We start from the raw sequence: 14,354 nt of genomic DNA on the forward strand, positions 1-14,354 counted from the left end.
GCACAGTCCCAGAGCAGGGTACGGCGCGTGAGGCCACTTTTTCCCAAGCTCTACACTCAGTTTCCACTTTCCCCAGGGTCAGTGTGTGAACTTTTAGTGTTTCGGAAAGCCCCGCAGAAACAGAAATGGGCCAGTTATTAGTCTTGGAGACTAATGCGAATCTTGAATATATTTTGGCTGAGATTAAATCAGCCAGTAAGGGCTGCCCCTGATCCTAAACTCCGGATGCTGGGAGTCTCCTGAATCAAAACGGTGGCACAGCCGGTCAGTACAGTGGCCGGCGGACATTGCTCAAATACCGTGTGATCCAAGGGTGGGGGGCAGGGGGTGCAGAGACCCCGTCGCAGCGGTTAAATAAAAAGGCTGGGAACAACTCCTATGTGTCTTTGGCGTTGTACCGGAATTTCTGATGACAGATGGAATCCCAGTCTCTGAACTGCAAAAACCTAAGGGAGCCTTTTAAACACCGCACATGTAAACCCACCAGGCTTAGGAAAGGAAAAAAAAAAAAAGAAAGAAAGAAAGAAAAAAGCATCTATATTCTTTGAGCAAGACCCAGAGAAAACTCTGGGTCACATGTGGACCATTTTGTATTTCTGGAGCAAATTAAATCACTTCTTTATGGCCCCTCATTTGGGGGAAAAAGACAAAACAAAAAAACCCAAAATGGGGAACACAGCTAGGACTGTCGGGGGCTTACAGGAGACGATGGGTGGGAACCTACTCTGTAAACGGCCGGGTTCTCTGCACCAACAGATGCGGATGATGACTGCGTGTACACCCCAACAGGAGAGGCCGGAGCCGGCTGGGGCACGGCTGGGAAAATGGCTTCGAGAGCAAGGGGAAGGGGCCCCTTGCTGGTCGCTGGGGGATCAGGAAGGCAGCGCTCACCAGCGGGACTCAGCCCACCAGGGAGGCCCGGAGCCCAGCAGAGGCGCAGGCCGGGCAGGGGAGACGGGCATTGCCAGGAGCCGAGGGAGCCCGGAGGCATTGCCAGGAGCCGAGGGAGGTGCTAAAGGCACAGGTGGGATCGGCAGCTGAAGTCACAAAAACTTCTGGGGCCAGACGCGCCAATCGTCCTTCCACAGAACCCGAGAAGCCCTAAAAGCTTCATAAATGAGGTCACATTAGATGAGCTCAGGAGATGTTCTAGCAGCATTCCCTCCGGCTGAACGGGTCTCCTGAAGGGATACCAAGTCGTTTGGACCAAGTGTAATTGATAGCTCAAGAACACCGGTAACATTTCCTTTTTCTCTATGTCCTTGTTCTTCACTGCTTTTTATTCAAGGAAACTGTGTCTGGGTATCGGGCCCAAACGTCAGTGCATGTGGTCATCCGCAGCTTTGCTCAGCAAATGCTTGTGGAAATGAGCCCCTGCTACCTGCCAGGGGCCATCCCAGGCCCTGGAATCTAGGGCTAAATGAAGAAGGTCCTCCAGCATCATTCTGAGGCAGTGCAGGCAAAAAGACCCAGTAACTGGGACCCCACGCCCCGTGGAGGGGTTCCCACACGTACTGGACATGACATGAAGATACAGAAGGAACACCCACGACTCAACAAGAAACTGTCCAAAAATCTGGACAGTTGCATTTCACCAAGATACACAAATGGCCAGAAAGCACATGAAGGGCCGGGGTCATTAGTCACAAGAGAAAGCAAATTAAAACCCACGCGAGACACCATCGCCAAATCTAATGGCAACAAGGACTTGCTCTCAGATTGACAGCAGAGGTATAAAGTGGGACAACCATCCCGGAGAGGAACCTGGCAGATTCCCTACAAAGTAAACATTTACCTCCCCGACGAGTCAGCAATGCACACACAGGCACTTACTCAAGTGAAAACAGGTGTCTGCAGCTTCATAGGGACAAAAACTGCCAGGAGCCAAGTAACCATCCATGGGAAAACAGATCACAGTCCCACTCACACACAAGGACACCCACTGCCACCACCACCGCCGCTGCTGCTGGAAAAGCAGGTGTCCTGAACGGACAGTGGGGTTGTCTGTCTTCATAAGGGTTTGAGGTGCACAGGTGTCTGCCTTGGCTGGAACTCACGGAATGTATACATAAGACGGGCATTTCATTACATGTAAATTTCACCACACACCAAAAAAGGCGCCGTTAAAAAAAAAAAAAAAAAGGCCAGGAAACAAAAGAATCTATACCAAGACTCACATGGTGGAATTCTCTTGTTCAACACAGCTGCCTTTTCTGAAAAAGGGCTCAGGTCCCAATCCCAGCAAACTTGACATCAGGGGTGGGCTTGCTCACCTGGGAGACTGAACACCCACCCGAGCTTCATTTGTCCACAAAGAGCGTTTTTTTGTCCCCCCTTTCTTTTGGCTGTTTATTTTTTTTTCCTTCCTCTAGGCAGAGATCCAGAATAAATTCTAAACTTTGTTAATCTGTGGAAACTTTGTAAGGATCTTGTAAACCGTGTCCCCAACCAAGGGCTCGATTTTCAAAAACCATTCAGCATCCACGGGAAGGAGCTCCCACTACAGTGTTTTTAAGAGTGCACCTCTGAACTTTTTGGGTTTTTATTAGCTGAATCTTCATCATGGGTGTTTGTACAGGCTTTCTATCATTCCAACAATGTTTAAGCAAACAAAATCTTTTCGGAAGGCCAGGTACTGGGCTTTCGGGCTCAGCAGAAGTATTTTGTTTCTTATTTATCTTTTATTTACCCTTGATTTTCTCCAAAAGGCTAACAAAAATAGAAGCAGATGTTTTGAATGACATTTGAACTGCAAAGGGCCAGGGCAGCCAAAACTTTGCTTTGCTTTGCTGAAACCTTTACTCCCTTCTAAAGAGCATATGATGTTCTAAGCGTTGGAAAGAGAGGAGCTGTCAGAAAAAGAATTCTCTCTATGGCAAACAAAACACATGTTAAAGGGGAAAAAAAGTTTGCTTCCCTGTGTGTATAAAGAGAACACACATCTCCAGCACCACACCTCACACTGTCACTTAGCAGAAACCAGAGAGTTGCTGGCATACTTCTATTCTGGGTCTCTAAACAAAATCTGGCCAACATCCCTACCTTTTCCCAGGTCACTGACCGAGAAAAACTCCCTCCGGCATGCCTGAGAGTAGCATGACTATGGGTTTTTGGAGTCAACCAAACCTAGACTTGAAACTTGCTTTGTGGCCTTACTTGCTCTGGGAACCCCGGGCAAGTAAGTAACAGCACTGAGCCCCCACGTCCTGTTCCCCCACATGGTTGCTGAAAGGACTAAATAAAATGGTCTTCTACATAAAGTATCAGAGAAACCACAGAACATGCAGTAAGATGTCGAACCTCATGGGCCCTGGTGGCATTTCATGGAGTCAGGAGAAATCATGGTCATTTGTCTAAATCGGTTAGATTTAGAAGCATCCAGGGGACTTGGCTCTGCTCTCAGGCGGGTCTGGGGAGGTGGGGTCATGAGCAAATCAGGCAATGGGCAGGACAGTCCCTTGCCTGGGGTAAAGAGAGAGAGAGAGAGAGAGAGACACACACACACACACACACACACACACACACACACACACACACACACGACATCCTTGCGCTGCTGCTCCAATTCTTCTTCTTTGACCCAAAGTCCAGCCAGTAAATACACCATTCCGAGGTGCACCCACCACTTAGCCAGCTTGCAGCCTCCTCCTTGCAGCCCAGATTCCCCAATCCCATGCTGTCTTGGTCAGGAGCCCTTAGTTACCAGCGCAGGATGGCCTTTAGCCCAGGTCGGCCTCCTGTGCTCCTGGGGGTTGGGAGAAGGGACCTTGTCACGGGTTCAGTGCCGCCCCTGCCAGGCCCACCCCCTACTCCCATTGGCACTGCAGAAGGGGAGTGCCCAGGGAGCTTCTGGAACTCAGGGCAGCCTGGCCAGGTGATGGCAGAAAGCCTTGGCCTTCAGTTGGCGTGACTGGGAGAGAGGGAAAGGACCTGGGATGGTATCACTGCCGGGCGGGGCATCCCAGAGCGGAGTCCAAGCCATTTGCCACAGGGAGAGCTGTTGTGAAAGTCAGGGTGCCGGTGGAACAGGAAGCAGGAAACCCATGGGCAAGATCAGGGGTTTCCCTGAGTTCCAAGGCTTTTCTGACTTTTGCATAAGATCGTCAATAAAAGACCAGCCAGTGGATTCGGATTCTTCTACACCCTCCTCCTCCCACGCAGCACAAACACATGCATTTCACTGCTCAACTGCAACTCCACTCTGTCCCTCTGAACTCAGCCCTCAGCACTGCTGGGCTGCTGGTGTCGCTGGTCTGTGGGGACAGAGTGTGCTCCAAACCTCCCTGAGTCTGTTCAAGATGCCTTTTCCGGTTACTGCTCTCACGGGCTAACAGGGGCTGCATTTCTCATGCGTGATCTCAGTGACAGCTCCAAACCTGGGAGCTACGCAGCCTGGGCACGGAGACCCACTTACAGATCTGGAAACTGCTGGCCCAAGTCCTAAACCTGGAAGATGGAAGACCCCGAGCCAGGCTTCCTGACCCAGTCCAGGTCTTACTTCTGACTGCACAGAACTCCTGGCTTCCAGCCCTGGCTGTGCGACTTCCGACTTCCGGAGCAAGGAGCAGGGACTAGAGGAGATACTGCCCATTCATGCTTTCCATACCACGTAAGGATGTAAATAATTAAAAAATCACTCTCACGTCATTTGCATTACTTAATATGAGGAGCTTTAAATGTTTTATAATTACCAATGTGGATTTGTATTTCTTTCCTTTCAGATTATTTCCTTGGGACACAGAACCCAGAATGAAATGCTTTAGTATTAAAAGTGGTGAATGCTTCATAGATCTCATTGTGCATGGCCAACTCATTTCCCAAAAAGACAAAGCCAAGTTACCAGGCTACCCTATATTTGTCTCTAGTCCAACTACTTAGATTTGTTGTGTTTGCAATTTTATTGTTTTTCTCCCCCCTTGATTAGTTTACTAGGAAGAACATGTATTTCCATGTAATAAGTTATATATGTCAATTGCAAGTTTGTCTTTTTTTGTCACTAATTAATGACAATCTGGACAATGACCTCATTCACTTTTTAAAAAGATGGAGAGGAGAAGGGAGTGGGGGGAAATCGGAAGGGGGGATGAACCATGAGAGACTGTGGACTCTGAGGAACTGAGGACTTTGGACGGGCGGGGGATGGGGGGTTGGGTGAGCCTGGTGGTGGGTTTTAAGGAGGCCACATATTGCATGGAGCACTGGGTGTGGTGCATAAACAATGAATTCTGGAACACTGAAAAGAAATTTTTAAAAAATTAATTTTTAAAAAAATACATTTTTGTTCTTATGTATTCTGTATAGTAAATTTTTATTGATTATATACTATTTGTTCATGTGCTTTCCTTTTGATATGTACTCTATTGTATATCACATATATGTATTACATATTATATATCATATTAAATGGTATTTTTTTAAAGATTTTATTTATTTATTTGACAGAGAGAGACACAGCAAAAGAGGGAACACAAGCAGGTGGGGTGAGTGAGGGGGAACCAGGCTTTCCACCGAGCAGGGAGCCCAATGCAGAGCTCGATCCCAGGACCCTGGGATCAGGACCTGAGCCAAAGGCAGACGCTTAACAACTAAGCCACTCAGGTGCCCCTCACAGTAAATGGTATTTTAAGAATATGTAATATTCCTATTGTCTTTGATGGCTTCCATTTGGTCATTAATTATAGCTGGGCCAAATATGTTCTTCAGACTTCTATTTTGAGATGATTAAACTATATTAATTTTTTGCTACATCTGACATTTGCATATGATGTGTGCTTATAAGGATCAACTTTCTTTCCATCATTATATCCTGTGATCTCAAATTATATTACAATTCACTTCCCTATTATTACTTTGAAAATTTTTTTATATTTTGAGTCTATTTCTAGAATTCTTACGTATTCATAATTCCTCCATACATGCAATTCATGTATTCTTAAGAACTTCTTTTTTTTTTTTTTTAAAGATTTTATTTATTTATTTGACAGACAGAGATCACAAGTAGGCTGAGAGGCAGGCAGAGAGAGAGAGGAGGAAGCAGGCTCCCTGCTGAGCAGAGAGCCCGATGTGGGGCTCGATCCCAGGACCCTGGGATTATGACCTGAGCTGAAGGCAGAGGCTTTAACCCACTGAGCCACCCAGGTGCCCCTTCTTAAGAACTTCTATGAAAGTTTTCTCTTAGGGTAGTCACCTATGGTTCTGATGGCTGTTGCTCTGTGACATGTTTTAAAATCTTAAAGGTAAAAACTCTTCCTTTAAAAATTCTTTTCCAGGTGCCTGGGTAGCTGTCAGTTAAGCATCTGCCTTCGGGTCAGGTCATGATCTCAGGGTCCTGGGATCGAGCCCTGCCGGCTTGTCCCTCTCCCTCTGCTCCTCCCCCTGCTCTCTTGCTCTCAAATAAAATTAAAGATTAAAAAAGAGGTAGCAAATGTGGAATACTTGGACTTTACTAAGGGATCAGTAAATGTTTGTTGAGTGACTGAAGGAAGTGTGATAAATAACCTGTTGGCTGATTGACAGATGCGATGTCCTTAAGAAATCTCCTGTCCCTCGTGGGCACACAGCTTTCGCGGCCCTGGAGCAAACGGCAGATTCCTAACTTCGGGTCTGAGCACCTTTAGGTCACGTGCTCAAGTCTTCCTAAAGGGAGACCCACCATGCCCTGCATCTTCTCAGGATGTGACTCCAAAGCAGAGGCAAAGCAACCCGCACATTAAAATAAACAGAGTTCCCATTCGCAAGTGCATTTGTAAAACAGCCTTTGAAATCTGCATCAAAGACCTGTGTGAAACAATCTGTGATCATGGTTTCTGGTGAGTTTCCCCTATCTGCGGAGACTCGGTTAAGCTGACAGGACCCAGTGCGTTCCAGCTAGTGCTGAAATCCTAGCATCACTGAAACCTGGTAAAAGGACACCGGACATCCATTCAACCCATTGCTTGAATAAGTGAACAGGCCACATACTTTCTGAGAATAAGCTCATGGATTATTGTACTATTTTTCCAAGACGGCCAACGAAAATGTGTATTACTACGAGCTAGAGGAGTCCTTCAGCTTGAAATAGCCTGAAATCACCATTCTGAAAACTTCATACCAAAAAAAACTTGCACGTGGGAAGCTTGCTTACTCTCTGAATAAGCACAATTAAATTAAAAATTCATCTGTAACACTGCCTATACTCTGTGTACAGTGAGGTGGATTCCTAAGGGTAAGAAAGGGCACTAAAGGGGCACCTGGGTGGCTCAGTCATTAAGCGTCTGCCTTCAGCTCAGGTCATGATCCCTGGGACAGAGTCCTGCATCGGGCTCCCTGCTCAGCGGGGAGTCTGCTTCTCCCTGTCCCTCTGCCCCTCCTCCAACTTGTACTCTCTCTCTCACTTGCTCTCTCTCTCTCAAATAAATAAAATCTTTAAAAACAACAACAAAAGTCACTAAACCCATCATGCTCTGAGATAAACAGAATCATCGAACTTTGGTGTGGTCTTTCCTGCCCAGCTCAAGTTCTTCTTTTGTGTATACTATTTTGATGATTTTTGATGATTCAACTAAGAGAAATCAGGGATAGGAACTGAGATCAGAAGGCACCGTCTCCCCATCAACCATCAAGCGTGCACCCAGACAGGGATACCTGGGTGGCTCAGTGAGTTGAGTGTCTTGACTCTTGATATCAGTTTGGGTCTTGATCTCTGGGTCATGAGTTCAAGCCCTGAATTGAGTTCCACACTGGGCATGGAACCTATACTTTAAAAAACAAAACAAAACAAAACAAAAAATGGAAAAAAAAAAGTGCACCCAGAGAGACATCTATTTCTGGGAAGAACAAAGCAGAGGGCACTTGGGAGAGAGCCAGAGTAATGCCTTTCTTGAGACTCACTGTTGTTATTAGGATTACAGGACTCCAAGCCATTGCAGTAGGACTTTGATGCCCACCAGTCGATTCAAACAGATTAAAGAAATCACTTGCTTGCAAAGTGTTTAAAACTGTGCCCTTAGATGCCAGAGTTCTTCCGTTTTCCCCAGACAGCCTCTGCCTTTCCCTCATATGCCCTGAGTGGCTCTTAGCTATTCCCAGGATTTTGTCCACCATCAATATCCTGTGGGCCTGCCAAATCTCTGTCTTCAGATATCCAAATGCCTGGGACATGTGGTCCCCTAGAGCCTCTGAAACTTAGCATGATCACAACAGAATCCATCTCCCTGTCATCACTCCCGTGCCTCCGCTCACAGCCCTCGACACTTGCAATGACCTCCATCCTCTAAGTTAGGAGTCCTCCTACTGGGCCTTGCCTCTTTAAAAAAAAAAAAAATCAATTTATCACTAAGTCAGTTTAGGCTGAGAAATAACTCTCAAGCCATCCCACCATCAGTTAGCTAACCGCTGATGGGAACACCCCTGATGGCCTTCAGACAGTACCCCTTGCCTCTCTCCCCACTGGGTCAGCCTCTCCCTTGCCATCGGAATCAAATTCTCTTGGAGCGCCTGGGTGGCTCAGTGGGTTAAAGCCTCTGCCTTTGGCTCAGGTCATGATCTCAGGGTCGTGGGATGGAGCCCTGCATTCGGCTCTGTGCTCAGCAGGGAGCCTGCTTCCCCCTCTCTCTGCCTGCCTCTCTGTCTACTTGTGATCTTTCTGTCAAATAAATAAATAAAATCTTTTAAAAAAAGAAAAGGCCATAGACCTCAGATTGGGGCCATGACCACCTTTCTCAGCCCCACCTACTGTCCTTCTTGGCCTTGAACCTTTTCGTGATTCCAGAAACAACAACCTTTCTCCATGGTTCTAGGCTTCCATCCACATCGCCCTTGCTTGGAAGGTCCTTTTCTCCAGGTGTCTGCTTACTCAACTCCTGAAGGTGTGGCTTAGACACTGCTGGGGGCCTCTAGCTAGTCCTCCCAGCCACAGCCGGACTTAGCTTCTTCCTGTGACCCTACAGTATCCGGTTTCTACTGAGAGCTCATTTCCCAGACTTAACTGTAAAACTCTCAAGAGGTGTTTGTTCAAAATGCAGATTCCCAAGACCAATGCCAAGAGATTCCGATCTAGGGTAAGGCCCAAAAAACTGTGGTTGGTTGGTTTTCAAAGTGCCTCAGAGGATTTTAACATGTAGGCAAATCTAGGGAATGCCCACCTGTGTTAAGAGAATTCCTGTTAATTGTGGTTATTTACTGACATGTCTGTCTGCTTCCCCAGATCCGGAGCTCTATACAGTTGGCTCTACCCACATTTGTCCTGGAATCCATGTGTCTGCAATATTGTAGGGGTTTCAGGTTTGCTGAATGAATATTAAGTATTCTCACTCAAACTAATTTGTCACACCCGTGACAGTCCGTAAAATATGGCTTGTTATTCAAAAGTCTGTTATGGGCGAAGGTAGAGACCTAGGCACTGAAATACTCCCAGAAGAGAACAGCCAGGGTGGGAGGATGGATGATAAGAATGGCAAAAAGTCTTTTCAGAACTTGGCACAGTTATAGACTTGGGGGTGGGAGTAGGCACACCTATTAGCAGATGAATTCAGAAATATTAATTAAAAATCACCACACAGGCTCCATGCTCAGTGGGTTTCTGAAGATTCCCTCCCTCTCTCTGCTTCCCCCGTGTTCTCTGTCTCATATATACATATGATATACATGCATATATAATATACATGCATATACATATATACATACATATACATACATACATACATATATATATATTTTTTTTTAATCACTGTAAGGGCGCCTGGGTGGCTCCATCAGTGAAGCATCTGCCTTCGGCTCAGATTGTGATCCTGGGATCGAGTCCCACGTCGGGCTCTCTGCTTAACTTCTCCCTCTCCCCCTGCCTGTGTACCCTCTCCCTCTGACAAATAAATAAATAAAATCTTTTTTTTTTAAATTGCCATACAGACAGATACTCCAGCCTCCCACCCCACCTCCACAGACTGGACATATGTTTCCTTGAAGATGCAGAATGGTATAAAGGTGAAGGGCAAGGCCAGTGGCTGGTAGTGCCCCTGGTTTGTGGCTCCACCAGCCGCGTGACTCTGAGCCGATGACTTAACCTCTCAAACCCTCGCACTTACGAGCTGCTGCCTTATGGGGCTGTCAGGACTGAATGAGGAAATGTACATAAAGCAGCTCAGGGCCTGACTGACAGGTGAGCCCTCATTAAATGTTAGCTACGGTAAGAAAAACAGTTGTTCTTAATGATAATTAAGAGTCATTATTACTAATACAATAATTATAACAACAACAATTAAGTGACTGATAACAGCTAAGATTATCGAGACAGCCCTAGGGTCTCCCTCTGCTCAGTCTTCCCCTGCCACAAAACGTGGAGTTGAGAAAGAAATCTAACGATTTCCCTCAAAATTCAGGGGCATTCTCCTTTGGTTTCCAGCTGTAAAAACTCCTCCTTCTCTGCGTTTCTGACTCAGCACACAGTAAACAGCACAGGGCCCTCTCGCCCATGCACAAAATGCACGGTTGTGTCTAACAAACTAAAGCATATATAATCAAACATCTGCAGGGGTCAGTCCCCTCCGTGTCACAGAAACTAAGAGTTTCAGAGTATGGCATGCCTCACTGTGTCCATTTCACGGATGGCAAAACTAAGGTTCCAAGACGTTCAGTACATTATCCAGGGTCACACAATCTCAAATCCAAGTCTTATTCCGAGTTGAGCAATCTTTGAGGATCCTTAAGGCACAATTTAGTCCTGAGACCACAGGGAGCAAACGAGTTGCCCATGGCTTCCTTACAAAGCTGTGTTTGGGGCTGGCTGACAAAACGTAAGCGTGCGTCCATGCCCCCCAAAAGAAGCCACTTTTTTCTGGAGGATACAGTCCGCGTTCTCGAAAATTCAGGTGTTGCTTATTTCAAAACATTTGTTCTTGGTCCCCCTGCTTATATTTCCTTAGATCTGTCTCCTGGGAATTACCTGGGCGCTTGTACCCCAGATCCGTTCCTGGGCACATGGACTGCTCTGCTCTCCTCTCCTTCCCCAGGGAGTCTTGAGCACCAACTGCTCATTCTAAAGCTCCTCAGAAACCACCTTTGCTCACCCGGTTTGACACTCACCCTTGAGGTCTGACACAGGCTGGCCCTCTGCCGGGACACGTACACCTTTTCCTCTCTTCCTGCACACCCCATACTTCCATATTCTACCCACACGTTGGTCTGGACCCCTGGGTTTCCCCCTAAAGTCCAAGCGGTCTCATTTTTCTGGGTCCACCCACACACATTCTTTTTTAATACTGAATCATTAAGTAACATCCACGTGACTCACAAACTATTACACAGAAAGGTTTCCAGAAGAGTCTTGCTTCCACCCTCCTCCCCTTCTACCTCTGAAGACAGGCAACCCCTTCTACTGGTTCCTTGTATATCCTGTCGGTTTCTTTATGCAAACAGAAATGAAACTTAAACTCTGGAGATAGTGTGGAAAGGAGGATTCAACATATATTTCCACATCTTGCTTTTTCAGACCTATCTTGGTGAATCTTCCCACATCAATCCAGAGATTTTTTTTTCCCTTTTTTTTAAAAGATTTTATTTATTTGAGCAAGAGAGAGCACAAGTTGGGGAGAGAGAGAAGTAGGCTCCCTGCCCAGCAAGGAGCCCAATACAGGACTCAATTCCAGGACCCTGGAATCATGACCTGAGCCAAAGGCAGCCGCTTAACTGACTGAGCCACCCAGGTGTCCCTACAGAGTTTTCTTATCCACAGGACTCCAGCATAGTCTTCCATGGTATGGATGTACCATAATATATATTCACCTAGTTCCCCTTTGATAGACATTTCCACTTTTTTACTACTGCAAACAATGCAGCAATGAATTACCATATACTACATTTTCCACATGTGAAAATAGGTCAATGGGATGAATTCTTAGAAGTAGGATCGCCAGGCCAATCAGCACGGTCATTTGTAATACTGATGCACAGAGCTAAACTGCCCTCCACCAAAGATCTGTTTCTGGAAACTCTACCAAGGTACACATTCACCATCAATACACGAGTTCCAGGGTCTGGAACCGGCACAGAGTATGTTAACAAGACTTTCAGATTTCTTCTAATCTGATGGATTAAAAAAAAATGGTATTTCAATAGGATTATACTTTGAATTTCTATTATTCTGAGTGATGCTGCATACCTTTTATCATGTTTAGGACTCTATTTGCTTTATTTATTTATTTTTAAACTTTCATTTATACCCATCCCCTATTTTTCTTACTGCATTCTTAGTCTTTTCCTAATTGTTTTATAGGAGATCTTTATATCTGCAGTAATCTTACCGTTGGTTCTTTGTTCCCTGACTTCATCATTGGTGTTACTTATGACCTTCCTTATGATGTTGCTTACCCTAGAGTGAGTGTTTTTAATGTAGTTAAATTCATCCACCTGCTCTTTCAGTTGGGACTCTAATTTATCTGGTTATACTATGGCTTGGACACAGCTGGTGGGGTTGAATGTGAGAATCACTTCAATCAAGAAAAGAACAATAAGAAAAGAAATACAGGGTGGTTTTGGTCAGTCTTACAAAAGGTCTGAATGAAAAAGAGTGGCTGGGTTTTTGTTTCTTAGAAGTTTCTATAATTCTTAAGGATTTTCCTCTGAAGAACAGAGAGGATATATAACCTCCGTGGTAAGGAGTACATTTCAAGTCCCTACAAATAGTGAGATTTGATGAATTTATGATTATATTAAGTCCACTTATCTGTTTTATTATATTTTGAAAAATAATAAAACTGTAATGACAATGAGAAATTCCACATGCCTATTTTTTTTTTGACAGAGAGGGGGAGAGCATGCGCATGCATGAGTGGGAGCAGGGAGAGGAGCAGAGAGAGAGAGAAAATCTCAAGCAGCTCAGCACAGCTCAGCACAGAGCCCGACACAGGGCTCATGACCGTGAAATCACAACCTGAGCCGAAATCAAGAGTCAGATGCTTAACAGTCTGTGCCCCCACAGATGCCCACCACATGCCTCATTCTGGAAAAATATATGTTAATTAGCTTTTTATTTAGTGCTATTGCAAATGAAAGTGTTATAATGAGATATAAATTCCTTAGAAGAACAACGCAGATTAAGCCTACGATAATTTTGGTTTATAAAGCTTCAGGTTACACCTGACTACTTAGTATACATCCATCTTCCCCTTGATCAAACTCAGCCCCGGTAGAAATAAGGACGTTGAAGATATACAACTCATTTGATTAGAACTTTAGAACAAACAAGCATATGAAGGAAGGTGGGCGACATTATGTCTAGGAGGGCAGTTTTAAATCAGATAATTTAATAGATTACATCAAACTCAGATAAGACAACGTATGATTTCCTGTTCAACCATCACTTCTTTTTGAAGTGGAAATACCCTTTCATGTATCTAGATTCCAGTTCCTTTACCTAAGTGGCTAGTCTACTCAGTAAATTAACCAATTAAAATCTGAACGAAGACTATGTTAGTCACACAGTCTTTGTACACATGTGAGCTTGTATTCATCTGACGCAGGTCAAAAGCATCACAGATCACAAACCCGTCATACTCCATACTTCATTTATTTCTTCAATTTTTTTCAAAAAATATTCACAGAGCACCAGCTACATGCCAAAGAACGTGCCAGGAGCTATGGGTGCAGCAGCAAAAGAGACACACACAAGGCCAGCTCTGTAGCCTATGAGACCGCCTCCAAGCCTAACCACGATTTGCAAAGTACTCACAAAACATTAAGGGATTGAAACTGTGCTGAAGATATATTGAAAACCTCGTCAGAATTGCAAGATTCGAAAAATAAAAATACCATATGTCCCATGTAGTATTTGGGATATACCAAAAATTAATTCATTGTTTATGTGAAATTCAAACGTAACTGGAGAATCTTGTATTTTATCTGTGGTAATCAAAACAGTGTGGTCCTAGCAAAAACAAACTGAAAAGACAAAAAGATCAATGGAACAGAAATGAGAGTCCAGAAATAAACCCACACATATACGGTCAAGTAGTCTATCACAAAGGAGGCAAGAATAAATAATGGAAAAAGAAAGTCTCTTCGACAAATGGTCTTGGGAAAACTGAACAGCTACATGCAAAAGAATGAAACTGGACCACTTCCTTACAGCGCAAAGATAAACTCGAGATGGATTAAAGACCTAAATGTGAGACCTAAAACCATAAAACTCCCAGAAGAGAACGTAAGCAGAAATTTCTTTGACATCAGCTGTAGAAACACTTTTCTAGACATGTCTCCTGAGGCAAGGGAAATAAAAGCAAAATTCAACTATTGGGACTCCACCAAAATAAAAACCTTCTGCACCATGAAGAAAACCATCAACAAAATAAGGCAACCAAGTGAATGGGAGAAGATATTTGCAA

The 14,354-nt window shown here is 44.8% G+C and overlaps 1 protein-coding gene across 2 annotated transcripts in view; it reads right to left on the minus strand.

Annotated features, from left to right (window-relative positions):
- Positions 1 to 14,354, minus strand: part of PAPSS2 (3'-phosphoadenosine 5'-phosphosulfate synthase 2) — a 68,980-nt gene that overhangs the window by 28,338 nt on the left and 26,288 nt on the right. The window lies entirely within an intron of this gene.

Source organism: Lutra lutra, chromosome 14 (genome assembly GCF_902655055.1).
Source record: "Lutra lutra chromosome 14, mLutLut1.2, whole genome shotgun sequence".
Taxonomy (NCBI): Eukaryota; Metazoa; Chordata; class Mammalia; order Carnivora; family Mustelidae; genus Lutra; species Lutra lutra.